The sequence below is a fragment of the Notolepis coatsorum genome (genome assembly GCF_963971535.1).
Source record: "Notolepis coatsorum genome assembly, chromosome: 4".
Classification (NCBI taxonomy): Eukaryota; Metazoa; Chordata; class Actinopteri; order Aulopiformes; family Paralepididae; genus Notolepis; species Notolepis coatsorum.
In genome coordinates, this window is record NC_140168.1 from 127786711 (window position 1) to 127802969 (window position 16259).

The window sequence follows — 16259 nt, forward strand, 5'->3', positions numbered from 1 at the left end:
GTCTGTAAGCTGATCAGTGAAAACAGCCTGTAAGCTTATCAGTGAAAACAGTCTGTAAGCTGATCAGTGAAAACAGTCTGTAAACTGATGAGTGAGGGCTACAGTCTGTAAGCTGATCAGTGAGAACAGTCTGTAAACTGATCAGTGGGAACAGTCTGTAAGCTGATCAGTGAGGTCTACAGTCTGTAAGCTGATCAGTGAAAACAGTATGTAAGCTGATCAGTGAGAACAGTCTGTAGGCTGATCAGTGAGAACAGTCTGTAAACTGATGAGTGAGGTCTACAGTCTGTAAGCTGATCAGTGAAAACTGTTTGTAAGCTGATCAGTGAAAACAGTCGTAAGCTGATCAGTGAAAGCAGTCTGTAAGCTGACCAGTGAAAACAGTCTGTAAGCTGATCAGTGAAAACAGTCTGTAAGCTGATCAGTGAAAACAGTCTGTAAGCTGATCAGTGAGAACAGTCTGTAAGCTGATCAGTGAAAACAGTCTGTAAGCTGATCAGTGAAAACAGTCTGTAAGCTGATCAGTGAAAACAGTCTGTAAGATGATCAGTGAAAACAGTCTGTAAGCTGATCAGTGAGAACAGTCTGTAAGCTGATCAGTGAGCACAGTCTGTAAGCTGATGAGTGAGGTCTACAGTATCTAAGCTGATCAATGAGAACAGTCTCTAAGCTGATCAGTGAGAACTGTCTGTAAGCAGATCAGTGAAAACAGTCTGTAAGCTGATCAGTGAGAACAGTCTGTAAGCTGATCAGTGAAAACAGTCTGTACGCTGATCAGTGAAAACAGTATGTAAGGTGATCAGTGAAAACAGTCTGTAAACTGATCAGTGAGAACAGTCTGTAAGCTGATCAGTGAGAACAGTCTGTAAACTGATCAGTGAAAACAGTCTGTAAGCTGATCAGTGAAAACAGTCTGTAAGCTGATCAGTGAGAACAGTCTGTAAGCTGATCAGTGAGAACAGTCTGTAAGCTGATGAGTGAGGTCTACAGTATCTAAGCTGATCAGTGAGAACAGTCTCTAAGCTGATCAGTGAGAACAGTCTGTAAGCTGATCAGTGAAAACAGTCTGTAAGCTGATCAGTGAGAACAGTCTGTAAGCTGATCAGTGAAAACAGTCTGTACGATGATCAGTGAAAACAGTATGTAAGGTGATCAGTGAAAACAGTCTGTAAACTGATCAGTGAGACCAGTCTGTAAGCTGATCAGTGAGAACAGTCTGTAAACTGATCAGTGAAAACAGTCTGTAAGCTGATCAGTGAAAACAGTCTGTAAGCTTATCAGTGAAAACAGTCTGTAAGCTGATCAGTGAGACCAGTCTGTAAGCTGATCAGTGAAAACAGACTGTAAACTGATCAGTGAGACCAGTATGTAAGCTGATCAGTGAAAACAGTCTGTAAGCTGATCAGTGAAAACAGTCTGTAAGCTGATCAGTGAAAACAGTCTGTAAGCTGATCAGTGAAAACAGTCTGTAAGCTGATCAGTGAGACCAGTCTGTAAGCTGATCAGTGAAAACAGTCTGTAAACTGATCAGTGAAAACAGTCTGTAAGCTGATCAGTGAAAACAGTCTGTAAGCTGATCAGTGAAAAAGTCTGTAAGCTGATCAGTGAAAACAGTCTGTAAGCTGATCAGTGAAAACAGTCTGTAAGCTGATCAGTGAGAACAGTCTGTAAACTGATCAGTGAAAACAGTCTGTAAACTGATCAGTGAGACCAGTCTGTAAGCTGATCAGTGAAAACAGTCTGTAAACTGATCAGTGAGAACAGCCTGTAAACTGATCAGTGAGAACAGTCTGTAAGCTGATCAGTGAGGTCTACAGTATGAAAGCTGATCAGTGAGAACAGTCTGTAAGCTGATCAGTGAAAACAGTCTGTAAGCTGATCAGTGAGAACAGTCTGTAAACTGATCAGTGAAAACAGTCTTCAAGCTGATGAGTGAGGTCTACAGTCTGTAAGCTGATCAGTGAAAACAGTCTGTAAGCTGATCAGTGAAAACAGTCGTAAGCAGATCAGTGAAAATAGCCTGTAATCTGACCAGTGAAAACAGTCTGTAAGCAGATCAGTGAAAACAGCCTGTAAGCTGACCAGTGAAAACAGTCAGTAAGCTGATCAGTGAAAACAGTCTGTAAGCTGGTCAGTGAAAACAGTGTCTGTAAGCTGATCAGTGGGAACAGTCTGTAAACTGATGAGTGAGGGCTACAGTCTGTAAGCTGATCAGTGAAAACAGTCTGTAAGCTGATCAGTGAAAACAGTCATAAGCTGATCAGTGAAAACAGCCTGTAAGCTTATCAGTGAAAACAGTCTGTAAGCTGATCAGTGAGAACAGTCTGTAAACTGATCAGTGAGAACAGTCTGTAAGCTGATCAGTGAAAGCAGTCTGTAAGCTGACCAGTGAAAACAGTCTGTAAGCTGATCAGTGAAAACAGTATGTAAGCTGATCAGTGAAAACAGTCTGTAAGCTGATCAGTGAGAACAGTCTGTAAACTGATCAGTGAAAACAGTCTGTAAGCTGATGATTGAGGTCTACAGTCTGTAAGCTGATCAGTGAAAACAGTCTGTAAGCTGATCAGTGAAAACAGTCGTAAGCTGATCAGTGAAAATAGCCTGTAAGCTGACCAGTGAAAACAGTCTGTAAGCTGACCAGTGAAAACAGTCTGTAAGCTGATCAGTGAGGTCTACAGTCAGTAAGCTGATCAGTGAAAACAGTCTGTAAGCTGGTCAGTGAAAACAGTGTCTGTAAGCTGATCAGTGAGAACAGTCTGTAAACTGATCAGTGAAAACAGTCTGTAAGCTGATGATTGAGGTCTACAGTCTGTAAGCTGATCAGTGAAAACAGTCTGTAAGCTGATCAGTGAAAACAGTCGTAAGCTGATCAGTGAAAATAGCCTGTAAGCTGACCAGTGAAAACAGTCTGTAAGCTGATCAGTGGGAACAGTCTGTAAACTGATGAGTGAGGGCTACAGTCTGTAAGCTGATCAGTGAAAACAGTCTGTAAGCTGATCAGTGAAAACAGTCTGTAAGCTGATCAGTGAAAACAGTCTGTAAGCTGATCAGTGAGACCAGTCTGTAAGCTGATCAGTGAAAACAGTCTGTAAACTGATCAGTGAGACCAGTATGTAAGCTGATCAGTGAAAACAGTCTGTAAGCTGATCAGTGAAAACAGTCTGTAAGCTGATCAGTGAAAACAGTCTGTAAGCTGATCAGTGAAAACAGTCTGTAAGCTGATCAGTGAGAACAGTCTGTAAACTGATCAGTGAAAACAGTCTGTAAACTGATCAGTGAGACCAGTCTGTAAGCTGATCAGTGAAAACAGTCTGTAAACTGATCAGTGAGAACAGCCTGTAAACTGATCAGTGAGAACAGTCTGTAAGCTGATCAGTGAGGTCTACAGTATGAAAGCTGATCAGTGAGAACAGTCTGTAAGCTGATCAGTGAAAACAGTCTGTAAGCTGATCAGTGAGAACAGTCTGTAAACTGATCAGTGAAAACAGTCTTCAAGCTGATGAGTGAGGTCTACAGTCTGTAAGCTGATCAGTGAAAACAGTCTGTAAGCTGATCAGTGAAAACAGTCGTAAGCAGATCAGTGAAAATAGCCTGTAATCTGACCAGTGAAAACAGTCTGTAAGCAGATCAGTGAAAACAGCCTGTAAGCTGACCAGTGAAAACAGTCAGTAAGCTGATCAGTGAAAACAGTCTGTAAGCTGGTCAGTGAAAACAGTGTCTGTAAGCTGATCAGTGGGAACAGTCTGTAAACTGATGAGTGAGGGCTACAGTCTGTAAGCTGATCAGTGAAAACAGTCTGTAAGCTGATCAGTGAAAACAGTCATAAGCTGATCAGTGAAAACAGCCTGTAAGCTTATCAGTGAAAACAGTCTGTAAGCTGATCAGTGAGAACAGTCTGTAAACTGATCAGTGAGAACAGTCTGTAAGCTGATCAGTGAAAGCAGTCTGTAAGCTGACCAGTGAAAACAGTCTGTAAGCTGATCAGTGAAAACAGTATGTAAGCTGATCAGTGAAAACAGTCTGTAAGCTGATCAGTGAGAACAGTCTGTAAACTGATCAGTGAAAACAGTCTGTAAGCTGATGATTGAGGTCTACAGTCTGTAAGCTGATCAGTGAAAACAGTCTGTAAGCTGATCAGTGAAAACAGTCGTAAGCTGATCAGTGAAAATAGCCTGTAAGCTGACCAGTGAAAACAGTCTGTAAGCTGACCAGTGAAAACAGTCTGTAAGCTGATCAGTGAGGTCTACAGTCAGTAAGCTGATCAGTGAAAACAGTCTGTAAGCTGGTCAGTGAAAACAGTGTCTGTAAGCTGATCAGTGAGAACAGTCTGTAAACTGATCAGTGAAAACAGTCTGTAAGCTGATGATTGAGGTCTACAGTCTGTAAGCTGATCAGTGAAAACAGTCTGTAAGCTGATCAGTGAAAACAGTCGTAAGCTGATCAGTGAAAATAGCCTGTAAGCTGACCAGTGAAAACAGTCTGTAAGCTGATCAGTGGGAACAGTCTGTAAACTGATGAGTGAGGGCTACAGTCTGTAAGCTGATCAGTGAAAACAGTCTGTAAGCTGATCAGTGAAAACAGTCATAAGCTGATCAGTGAAAACAGCCTGTAAGCTTATCAGTGAGGTCTACAGTCAGTAAGCTGATCAGTGAAAACAGTCTGTAAGCTGGTCAGTGAAAACAGTGTCTGTAAGCTGATCAGTGAGAACAGTCTGTAAACTGATCAGTGAAAACAGTCTGTAAGCTGATGATTGAGGTCTACAGTCTGTAAGCTGATCAGTGAAAACAGTCTGTAAGCTGATCAGTGAAAACAGTCGTAAGCTGATCAGTGAAAATAGCCTGTAAGCTGACCAGTGAAAACAGTCTGTAAGCTGATCAGTGGGAACAGTCTGTAAACTGATGAGTGAGGGCTACAGTCTGTAAGCTGATCAGTGAAAACAGTCTGTAAGCTGATCAGTGAAAACAGTCATAAGCTGATCAGTGAAAACAGCCTGTAAGCTTATCAGTAAAAACAGTCTGTAAGCTGATCAGTGAAAACAGTCTGTAAACTGATGAGTGAGGGCTACAGTCTGTAAACTGATCAGTGAGAACAGTCTGTAAACTGATCAGTGGGAACAGTCTGTAAGCTGATCAGTGAGGTCTACAGTATGTAGGCTGATCAGTGAGAACAGTCTGTAAACTGATCAGTGAGAACAGTCTGTAAGCTGATCAGTGAAAGCAGTCTGTAAGCTGACCAGTGAAAACAGTCTGTAAGCTGATCAGTGAAAACAGTATGTAAGCTGATCAGTGAAAACAGTCTGTAAGCTGATCAGTGAGAACAGTCTGTAAACTGATCAGTGAAAACAGTCTGTAAGCTGATGAGTGAGGTCTACAGTCTGTAAGCTGATCTGTGAAAACAGTCTGTAAGCTGATCAGTGAAAACAGTCGTAAGCTGATCAGTGAAAACAGTCTGTAAGCTGATCAGTGAGACCAGTCTGTAAGCTGATCAGTGAAAACAGACTGTAAACTGATCAGTGAGACCAGTATGTAAGCTGATCAGTGAAAACAGTCTGTAAGCTGATCAGTGAAAACAGTCTGTAAGCTGATCAGTGAAAACAGTCTGTAAGCTGATCAGTGAAAACAGTCTGTAAGCTGATCAGTGAGACCAGTCTGTAAGCTGATCAGTGAAAACAGTCTGTAAACTGATCAGTGAAAACAGTCTGTAAGCTGATCAGTGAAAACAGTCTGTAAGCTGATCAGTGAAAACAGTCTGTAAGCTGATCAGTGAAAACAGTCTGTAAGCTGATCAGTGAAAACAGTCTGTAAGCTGATCAGTGAGAACAGTCTGTAAACTGATCAGTGAAAACAGTCTGTAAACTGATCAGTGAGACCAGTCTGTAAGCTGATCAGTGAAAACAGTCTGTAAACTGATCAGTGAGAACAGCCTGTAAACTGATCAGTGAGAACAGTCTGTAAGCTGATCAGTGAGGTCTACAGTATGAAAGCTGATCAGTGAGAACAGTCTGTAAGCTGATCAGTGAAAACAGTCTGTAAGCTGATCAGTGAGAACAGTCTGTAAACTGATCAGTGAAAACAGTCTTCAAGCTGATGAGTGAGGTCTACAGTCTGTAAGCTGATCAGTGAAAACAGTCTGTAAGCTGATCAGTGAAAACAGTCGTAAGCAGATCAGTGAAAATAGCCTGTAATCTGACCAGTGAAAACAGTCTGTAAGCAGATCAGTGAAAACAGCCTGTAAGCTGACCAGTGAAAACAGTCAGTAAGCTGATCAGTGAAAACAGTCTGTAAGCTGGTCAGTGAAAACAGTGTCTGTAAGCTGATCAGTGGGAACAGTCTGTAAACTGATGAGTGAGGGCTACAGTCTGTAAGCTGATCAGTGAAAACAGTCTGTAAGCTGATCAGTGAAAACAGTCATAAGCTGATCAGTGAAAACAGCCTGTAAGCTTATCAGTGAAAACAGTCTGTAAGCTGATCAGTGAGAACAGTCTGTAAACTGATCAGTGAGAACAGTCTGTAAGCTGATCAGTGAAAGCAGTCTGTAAGCTGACCAGTGAAAACAGTCTGTAAGCTGATCAGTGAAAACAGTATGTAAGCTGATCAGTGAAAACAGTCTGTAAGCTGATCAGTGAGAACAGTCTGTAAACTGATCAGTGAAAACAGTCTGTAAGCTGATGATTGAGGTCTACAGTCTGTAAGCTGATCAGTGAAAACAGTCTGTAAGCTGATCAGTGAAAACAGTCGTAAGCTGATCAGTGAAAATAGCCTGTAAGCTGACCAGTGAAAACAGTCTGTAAGCTGACCAGTGAAAACAGTCTGTAAGCTGATCAGTGAGGTCTACAGTCAGTAAGCTGATCAGTGAAAACAGTCTGTAAGCTGGTCAGTGAAAACAGTGTCTGTAAGCTGATCAGTGAGAACAGTCTGTAAACTGATCAGTGAAAACAGTCTGTAAGCTGATGATTGAGGTCTACAGTCTGTAAGCTGATCAGTGAAAACAGTCTGTAAGCTGATCAGTGAAAACAGTCGTAAGCTGATCAGTGAAAATAGCCTGTAAGCTGACCAGTGAAAACAGTCTGTAAGCTGATCAGTGGGAACAGTCTGTAAACTGATGAGTGAGGGCTACAGTCTGTAAGCTGATCAGTGAAAACAGTCTGTAAGCTGATCAGTGAAAACAGTCTGTAAGCTGATCAGTGAAAACAGTCTGTAAGCTGATCAGTGAGACCAGTCTGTAAGCTGATCAGTGAAAACAGTCTGTAAACTGATCAGTGAGACCAGTATGTAAGCTGATCAGTGAAAACAGTCTGTAAGCTGATCAGTGAAAACAGTCTGTAAGCTGATCAGTGAAAACAGTCTGTAAGCTGATCAGTGAAAACAGTCTGTAAGCTGATCAGTGAGAACAGTCTGTAAACTGATCAGTGAAAACAGTCTGTAAACTGATCAGTGAGACCAGTCTGTAAGCTGATCAGTGAAAACAGTCTGTAAACTGATCAGTGAGAACAGCCTGTAAACTGATCAGTGAGAACAGTCTGTAAGCTGATCAGTGAGGTCTACAGTATGAAAGCTGATCAGTGAGAACAGTCTGTAAGCTGATCAGTGAAAACAGTCTGTAAGCTGATCAGTGAGAACAGTCTGTAAACTGATCAGTGAAAACAGTCTTCAAGCTGATGAGTGAGGTCTACAGTCTGTAAGCTGATCAGTGAAAACAGTCTGTAAGCTGATCAGTGAAAACAGTCGTAAGCAGATCAGTGAAAATAGCCTGTAATCTGACCAGTGAAAACAGTCTGTAAGCAGATCAGTGAAAACAGCCTGTAAGCTGATCAGTGAAAACAGTCTGTAAGCTGATCAGTGAGACCAGTCTGTAAGCTGATCAGTGAAAACAGTCTGTAAACTGATCAGTGAGACCAGTATGTAAGCTGATCAGTGAAAACAGTCTGTAAGCTGATCAGTGAAAACAGTCTGTAAGCTGATCAGTGAAAACAGTCTGTAAGCTGATCAGTGAAAACAGTCTGTAAGCTGATCAGTGAGAACAGTCTGTAAACTGATCAGTGAAAACAGTCTGTAAACTGATCAGTGAGACCAGTCTGTAAGCTGATCAGTGAAAACAGTCTGTAAACTGATCAGTGAGAACAGCCTGTAAACTGATCAGTGAGAACAGTCTGTAAGCTGATCAGTGAGGTCTACAGTATGAAAGCTGATCAGTGAGAACAGTCTGTAAGCTGATCAGTGAAAACAGTCTGTAAGCTGATCAGTGAGAACAGTCTGTAAACTGATCAGTGAAAACAGTCTTCAAGCTGATGAGTGAGGTCTACAGTCTGTAAGCTGATCAGTGAAAACAGTCGTAAGCAGATCAGTGAAAATAGCCTGTAATCTGACCAGTGAAAACAGTCTGTAAGCAGATCAGTGAAAACAGCCTGTAAGCTGACCAGTGAAAACAGTCAGTAAGCTGATCAGTGAAAACAGTCTGTAAGCTGGTCAGTGGGAACAGTCTGTAAACTGATGAGTGAGGGCTACAGTCTGTAAGCTGATCAGTGAAAACAGTCTGTAAGCTGATCAGTGAAAACAGTCGTAAGCTGATCAGTGAAAATAGCCTGTAAGCTGACCAGTGAAAACAGTCTGTAAGCTGACCAGTGAAAACAGTCTGTAAGCTGATCAGTGAGGTCTACAGTCAGTAAGCTGATCAGTGAAAACAGTCTGTAAGCTGGTCAGTGAAAACAGTGTCTGTAAGCTGATCAGTGAGAACAGTCTGTAAACTGATCAGTGAAAACAGTCTGTAAGCTGATGATTGAGGTCTACAGTCTGTAAGCTGATCAGTGAAAACAGTCTGTAAGCTGATCAGTGAAAACAGTCGTAAGCTGATCAGTGAAAATAGCCTGTAAGCTGACCAGTGAAAACAGTCTGTAAGCTGATCAGTGGGAACAGTCTGTAAACTGATGAGTGAGGGCTACAGTCTGTAAGCTGATCAGTGAAAACAGTCTGTAAGCTGATCAGTGAAAACAGTCATAAGCTGATCAGTGAAAACAGCCTGTAAGCTTATCAGTAAAAACAGTCTGTAAGCTGATCAGTGAAAACAGTCTGTAAACTGATGAGTGAGGGCTACAGTCTGTAAACTGATCAGTGAGAACAGTCTGTAAACTGATCAGTGGGAACAGTCTGTAAGCTGATCAGTGAGGTCTACAGTATGTAGGCTGATCAGTGAGAACAGTCTGTAAACTGATCAGTGAGAACAGTCTGTAAGCTGATCAGTGAAAGCAGTCTGTAAGCTGACCAGTGAAAACAGTCTGTAAGCTGATCAGTGAAAACAGTATGTAAGCTGATCAGTGAAAACAGTCTGTAAGCTGATCAGTGAGAACAGTCTGTAAACTGATCAGTGAAAACAGTCTGTAAGCTGATGAGTGAGGTCTACAGTCTGTAAGCTGATCTGTGAAAACAGTCTGTAAGCTGATCAGTGAAAACAGTCGTAAGCTGATCAGTGAAAACAGTCTGTAAGCTGATCAGTGAGACCAGTCTGTAAGCTGATCAGTGAAAACAGACTGTAAACTGATCAGTGAGACCAGTATGTAAGCTGATCAGTGAAAACAGTCTGTAAGCTGATCAGTGAAAACAGTCTGTAAGCTGATCAGTGAAAACAGTCTGTAAGCTGATCAGTGAAAACAGTCTGTAAGCTGATCAGTGAGACCAGTCTGTAAGCTGATCAGTGAAAACAGTCTGTAAACTGATCAGTGAAAACAGTCTGTAAGCTGATCAGTGAAAACAGTCTGTAAGCTGATCAGTGAAAACAGTCTGTAAGCTGATCAGTGAAAACAGTCTGTAAGCTGATCAGTGAAAACAGTCTGTAAGCTGATCAGTGAGAACAGTCTGTAAACTGATCAGTGAAAACAGTCTGTAAACTGATCAGTGAGACCAGTCTGTAAGCTGATCAGTGAAAACAGTCTGTAAACTGATCAGTGAGAACAGCCTGTAAACTGATCAGTGAGAACAGTCTGTAAGCTGATCAGTGAGGTCTACAGTATGAAAGCTGATCAGTGAGAACAGTCTGTAAGCTGATCAGTGAAAACAGTCTGTAAGCTGATCAGTGAGAACAGTCTGTAAACTGATCAGTGAAAACAGTCTTCAAGCTGATGAGTGAGGTCTACAGTCTGTAAGCTGATCAGTGAAAACAGTCTGTAAGCTGATCAGTGAAAACAGTCGTAAGCAGATCAGTGAAAATAGCCTGTAATCTGACCAGTGAAAACAGTCTGTAAGCAGATCAGTGAAAACAGCCTGTAAGCTGACCAGTGAAAACAGTCAGTAAGCTGATCAGTGAAAACAGTCTGTAAGCTGGTCAGTGAAAACAGTGTCTGTAAGCTGATCAGTGGGAACAGTCTGTAAACTGATGAGTGAGGGCTACAGTCTGTAAGCTGATCAGTGAAAACAGTCTGTAAGCTGATCAGTGAAAACAGTCATAAGCTGATCAGTGAAAACAGCCTGTAAGCTTATCAGTGAAAACAGTCTGTAAGCTGATCAGTGAGAACAGTCTGTAAACTGATCAGTGAGAACAGTCTGTAAGCTGATCAGTGAAAGCAGTCTGTAAGCTGACCAGTGAAAACAGTCTGTAAGCTGATCAGTGAAAACAGTATGTAAGCTGATCAGTGAAAACAGTCTGTAAGCTGATCAGTGAGAACAGTCTGTAAACTGATCAGTGAAAACAGTCTGTAAGCTGATGATTGAGGTCTACAGTCTGTAAGCTGATCAGTGAAAACAGTCTGTAAGCTGATCAGTGAAAACAGTCGTAAGCTGATCAGTGAAAATAGCCTGTAAGCTGACCAGTGAAAACAGTCTGTAAGCTGACCAGTGAAAACAGTCTGTAAGCTGATCAGTGAGGTCTACAGTCAGTAAGCTGATCAGTGAAAACAGTCTGTAAGCTGGTCAGTGAAAACAGTGTCTGTAAGCTGATCAGTGAGAACAGTCTGTAAACTGATCAGTGAAAACAGTCTGTAAGCTGATGATTGAGGTCTACAGTCTGTAAGCTGATCAGTGAAAACAGTCTGTAAGCTGATCAGTGAAAACAGTCGTAAGCTGATCAGTGAAAATAGCCTGTAAGCTGACCAGTGAAAACAGTCTGTAAGCTGATCAGTGGGAACAGTCTGTAAACTGATGAGTGAGGGCTACAGTCTGTAAGCTGATCAGTGAAAACAGTCTGTAAGCTGATCAGTGAAAACAGTCTGTAAGCTGATCAGTGAAAACAGTCTGTAAGCTGATCAGTGAGACCAGTCTGTAAGCTGATCAGTGAAAACAGTCTGTAAACTGATCAGTGAGACCAGTATGTAAGCTGATCAGTGAAAACAGTCTGTAAGCTGATCAGTGAAAACAGTCTGTAAGCTGATCAGTGAAAACAGTCTGTAAGCTGATCAGTGAAAACAGTCTGTAAGCTGATCAGTGAGAACAGTCTGTAAACTGATCAGTGAAAACAGTCTGTAAACTGATCAGTGAGACCAGTCTGTAAGCTGATCAGTGAAAACAGTCTGTAAACTGATCAGTGAGAACAGCCTGTAAACTGATCAGTGAGAACAGTCTGTAAGCTGATCAGTGAGGTCTACAGTATGAAAGCTGATCAGTGAGAACAGTCTGTAAGCTGATCAGTGAAAACAGTCTGTAAGCTGATCAGTGAGAACAGTCTGTAAACTGATCAGTGAAAACAGTCTTCAAGCTGATGAGTGAGGTCTACAGTCTGTAAGCTGATCAGTGAAAACAGTCTGTAAGCTGATCAGTGAAAACAGTCGTAAGCAGATCAGTGAAAATAGCCTGTAATCTGACCAGTGAAAACAGTCTGTAAGCAGATCAGTGAAAACAGCCTGTAAGCTGACCAGTGAAAACAGTCAGTAAGCTGATCAGTGAAAACAGTCTGTAAGCTGGTCAGTGAAAACAGTGTCTGTAAGCTGATCAGTGGGAACAGTCTGTAAACTGATGAGTGAGGGCTACAGTCTGTAAGCTGATCAGTGAAAACAGTCTGTAAGCTGATCAGTGAAAACAGTCATAAGCTGATCAGTGAAAACAGCCTGTAAGCTTATCAGTGAAAACAGTCTGTAAGCTGATCAGTGAGAACAGTCTGTAAACTGATCAGTGAGAACAGTCTGTAAGCTGATCAGTGAAAGCAGTCTGTAAGCTGACCAGTGAAAACAGTCTGTAAGCTGATCAGTGAAAACAGTATGTAAGCTGATCAGTGAAAACAGTCTGTAAGCTGATCAGTGAGAACAGTCTGTAAACTGATCAGTGAAAACAGTCTGTAAGCTGATGATTGAGGTCTACAGTCTGTAAGCTGATCAGTGAAAACAGTCTGTAAGCTGATCAGTGAAAACAGTCGTAAGCTGATCAGTGAAAATAGCCTGTAAGCTGACCAGTGAAAACAGTCTGTAAGCTGACCAGTGAAAACAGTCTGTAAGCTGATCAGTGAGGTCTACAGTCAGTAAGCTGAGCAGTGAAAACAGTCTGTAAGCTGGTCAGTGAAAACAGTGTCTGTAAGCTGATCAGTGAGAACAGTCTGTAAACTGATCAGTGAAAACAGTCTGTAAGCTGATGATTGAGGTCTACAGTCTGTAAGCTGATCAGTGAAAACAGTCTGTAAGCTGATCAGTGAAAACAGTCGTAAGCTGATCAGTGAAAATAGCCTGTAAGCTGACCAGTGAAAACAGTCTGTAAGCTGATCAGTGGGAACAGTCTGTAAACTGATGAGTGAGGGCTACAGTCTGTAAGCTGATCAGTGAAAACAGTCTGTAAGCTGATCAGTGAAAACAGTCATAAGCTGATCAGTGAAAACAGCCTGTAAGCTTATCAGTAAAAACAGTCTGTAAGCTGATCAGTGAAAACAGTCTGTAAACTGATGAGTGAGGGCTACAGTCTGTAAACTGATCAGTGAAAATAGCCTGTAAGCTGACCAGTGAAAACAGTCTGTAAGCTGATCAGTGGGAACAGTCTGTAAACTGATGAGTGAGGGCTACAGTCTGTAAGCTGATCAGTGAAAACAGTCTGTAAGCTGATCAGTGAAAACAGTCATAAGCTGATCAGTGAAAACAGTCTGTAAGCTGATCAGTGAAAACAGTCTGTAAGCTGATCAGTGAGACCAGTCTGTAAGCTGATCAGTGAAAACAGTCTGTAAACTGATCAGTGAAAACAGTCTGTAAGCTGATCAGTGAAAACAGTCTGTAAGCTGATGAGTGAAAAAGTCTGTAAGCTGATCAGTGAAAACAGTCTGTAAGCTGATCAGTGAAAACAGTCTGTAAGCTGATCAGTGAGAACAGTCTGTAAACTGATCAGTGAAAACAGTCTGTAAACTGATCAGTGAGACCAGTCTGTAAGCTGATCAGTGAAAACAGTCTGTAAACTGATCAGTGAGAACAGCCTGTAAACTGATCAGTGAGAACAGTCTGTAAGCTGATCAGTGAGGTCTACAGTATGAAAGCTGATCAGTGAGAACAGTCTGTAAGCTGATCAGTGAAAACAGTCTGTAAGCTGATCAGTGAGAACAGTCTGTAAACTGATCAGTGAAAACAGTCTTCAAGCTGATGAGTGAGGTCTACAGTCTGTAAGCTGATCAGTGAAAACAGTCTGTAAGCTGATCAGTGAAAACAGTCGTAAGCAGATCAGTGAAAATAGCCTGTAATCTGACCACTGAAAACAGTCTGTAAGCAGATCAGTGAAAACAGCCTGTAAGCTGACCAGTGAAAACAGTCAGTAAGCTGATCAGTGAAAACAGTCTGTAAGCTGGTCAGTGAAAACAGTGTCTGTAAGCTGATCAGTGGGAACAGTCTGTAAACTGATGAGTGAGGGCTACAGTCTGTAAGCTGATCAGTGAAAACAGTCTGTAAGCTGATCAGTGAAAACAGTCATAAGCTGATCAGTGAAAACAGCCTGTAAGCTTATCAGTGAAAACAGTCTGTAAGCTGATCAGTGAGAACAGTCTGTAAACTGATCAGTGAGAACAGTCTGTAAGCTGATCAGTGAAAGCAGTCTGTAAGCTGACCAGTGAAAACAGTCTGTAAGCTGATCAGTGAAAACAGTATGTAAGCTGATCAGTGAAAACAGTCTGTAAGCTGATCAGTGAGAACAGTCTGTAAACTGATCAGTGAAAACAGTCTGTAAGCTGATGATTGAGGTCTACAGTCTGTAAGCTGATCAGTGAAAACAGTCTGTAAGCTGATCAGTGAAAACAGTCGTAAGCTGATCAGTGAAAATAGCCTGTAAGCTGACCAGTGAAAACAGTCTGTAAGCTGACCAGTGAAAACAGTCTGTAAGCTGATCAGTGAGGTCTACAGTCAGTAAGCTGACCAGTGAAAACAGTCTGTAAGCTGACCAGTGAAAACAGTCTGTAAGCTGATCAGTGAGGTCTACAGTCAGTAAGCTGATCAGTGAAAACAGTCTGTAAGCTGGTCAGTGAAAACAGTGTCTGTAAGCTGATCAGTGAGAACAGTCTGTAAACTGATCAGTGAAAACAGTCTGTAAGCTGATGATTGAGGTCTACAGTCTGTAAGCTGATCAGTGAAAACAGTCTGTAAGCTGATCAGTGAAAACAGTCGTAAGCTGATCAGTGAAAATAGCCTGTAAGCTGACCAGTGAAAACAGTCTGTAAGCTGATCAGTGGGAACAGTCTGTAAACTGATGAGTGAGGGCTACAGTCTGTAAGCTGATCAGTGAAAACAGTCTGTAAGCTGATCAGTGAAAACAGTCTGTAAGCTGATCAGTGAAAACAGTCTGTAAGCTGATCAGTGAGACCAGTCTGTAAGCTGATCAGTGAAAACAGTCTGTAAACTGATCAGTGAGACCAGTATGTAAGCTGATCAGTGAAAACAGTCTGTAAGCTGATCAGTGAAAACAGTCTGTAAGCTGATCAGTGAAAACAGTCTGTAAGCTGATCAGTGAAAACAGTCTGTAAGCTGATCAGTGAGAACAGTCTGTAAACTGATCAGTGAAAACAGTCTGTAAACTGATCAGTGAGACCAGTCTGTAAGCTGATCAGTGAAAACAGTCTGTAAACTGATCAGTGAGAACAGCCTGTAAACTGATCAGTGAGAACAGTCTGTAAGCTGATCAGTGAGGTCTACAGTATGAAAGCTGATCAGTGAGAACAGTCTGTAAGCTGATCAGTGAAAACAGTCTGTAAGCTGATCAGTGAGAACAGTCTGTAAACTGATCAGTGAAAACAGTCTTCAAGCTGATGAGTGAGGTCTACAGTCTGTAAGCTGATCAGTGAAAACAGTCTGTAAGCTGATCAGTGAAAACAGTCGTAAGCAGATCAGTGAAAATAGCCTGTAATCTGACCAGTGAAAACAGTCTGTAAGCAGATCAGTGAAAACAGCCTGTAAGCTGACCAGTGAAAACAGTCAGTAAGCTGATCAGTGAAAACAGTCTGTAAGCTGGTCAGTGAAAACAGTGTCTGTAAGCTGATCAGTGGGAACAGTCTGTAAACTGATGAGTGAGGGCTACAGTCTGTAAGCTGATCAGTGAAAACAGTCTGTAAGCTGATCAGTGAAAACAGTCATAAGCTGATCAGTGAAAACAGCCTGTAAGCTTATCAGTGAAAACAGTCTGTAAGCTGATCAGTGAGAACAGTCTGTAAACTGATCAGTGAGAACAGTCTGTAAGCTGATCAGTGAAAGCAGTCTGTAAGCTGACCAGTGAAAACAGTCTGTAAGCTGATCAGTGAAAACAGTATGTAAGCTGATCAGTGAAAACAGTCTGTAAGCTGATCAGTGAGAACAGTCTGTAAACTGATCAGTGAAAACAGTCTGTAAGCTGATGATTGAGGTCTACAGTCTGTAAGCTGATCAGTGAAAACAGTCTGTAAGCTGATCAGTGAAAACAGTCGTAAGCTGATCAGTGAAAATAGCCTGTAAGCTGACCAGTGAAAACAGTCTGTAAGCTGACCAGTGAAAACAGTCTGTAAGCTGATCAGTGAGGTCTACAGTCAGTAAGCTGAGCAGTGAAAACAGTCTGTAAGCTGGTCAGTGAAAACAGTGTCTGTAAGCTGATCAGTGAGAACAGTCTGTAAACTGATCAGTGAAAACAGTCTGTAAGCTGATGATTGAGGTCTACAGTCTGTAAGCTGATCAGTGAAAACAGTCTGTAAGCTGATCAGTGAAAACAGTCGTAAGCTGATCAGTGAAAATAGCCTGTAAGCTGACCAGTGAAAACAGTCTGTAAGCTGATCAGTGGGAACAGTCTGTAAACTGATGAGTGAGGGCTACAGTCTGTAAGCTGATCAGTGAAAACAGTCTGTAAGCTGATCAGTGAAAA

General features: G+C 41.8%; 1 protein-coding gene across 1 annotated transcript in view; it reads left to right on the forward strand.

The window, feature by feature from the left end:
- cdh24b (cadherin 24, type 2b) overlaps positions 1 to 16259 on the forward strand; it is a gene marked incomplete at both ends in the record, with an annotated part of 663530 nt that overhangs the window by 158270 nt on the left and 489001 nt on the right.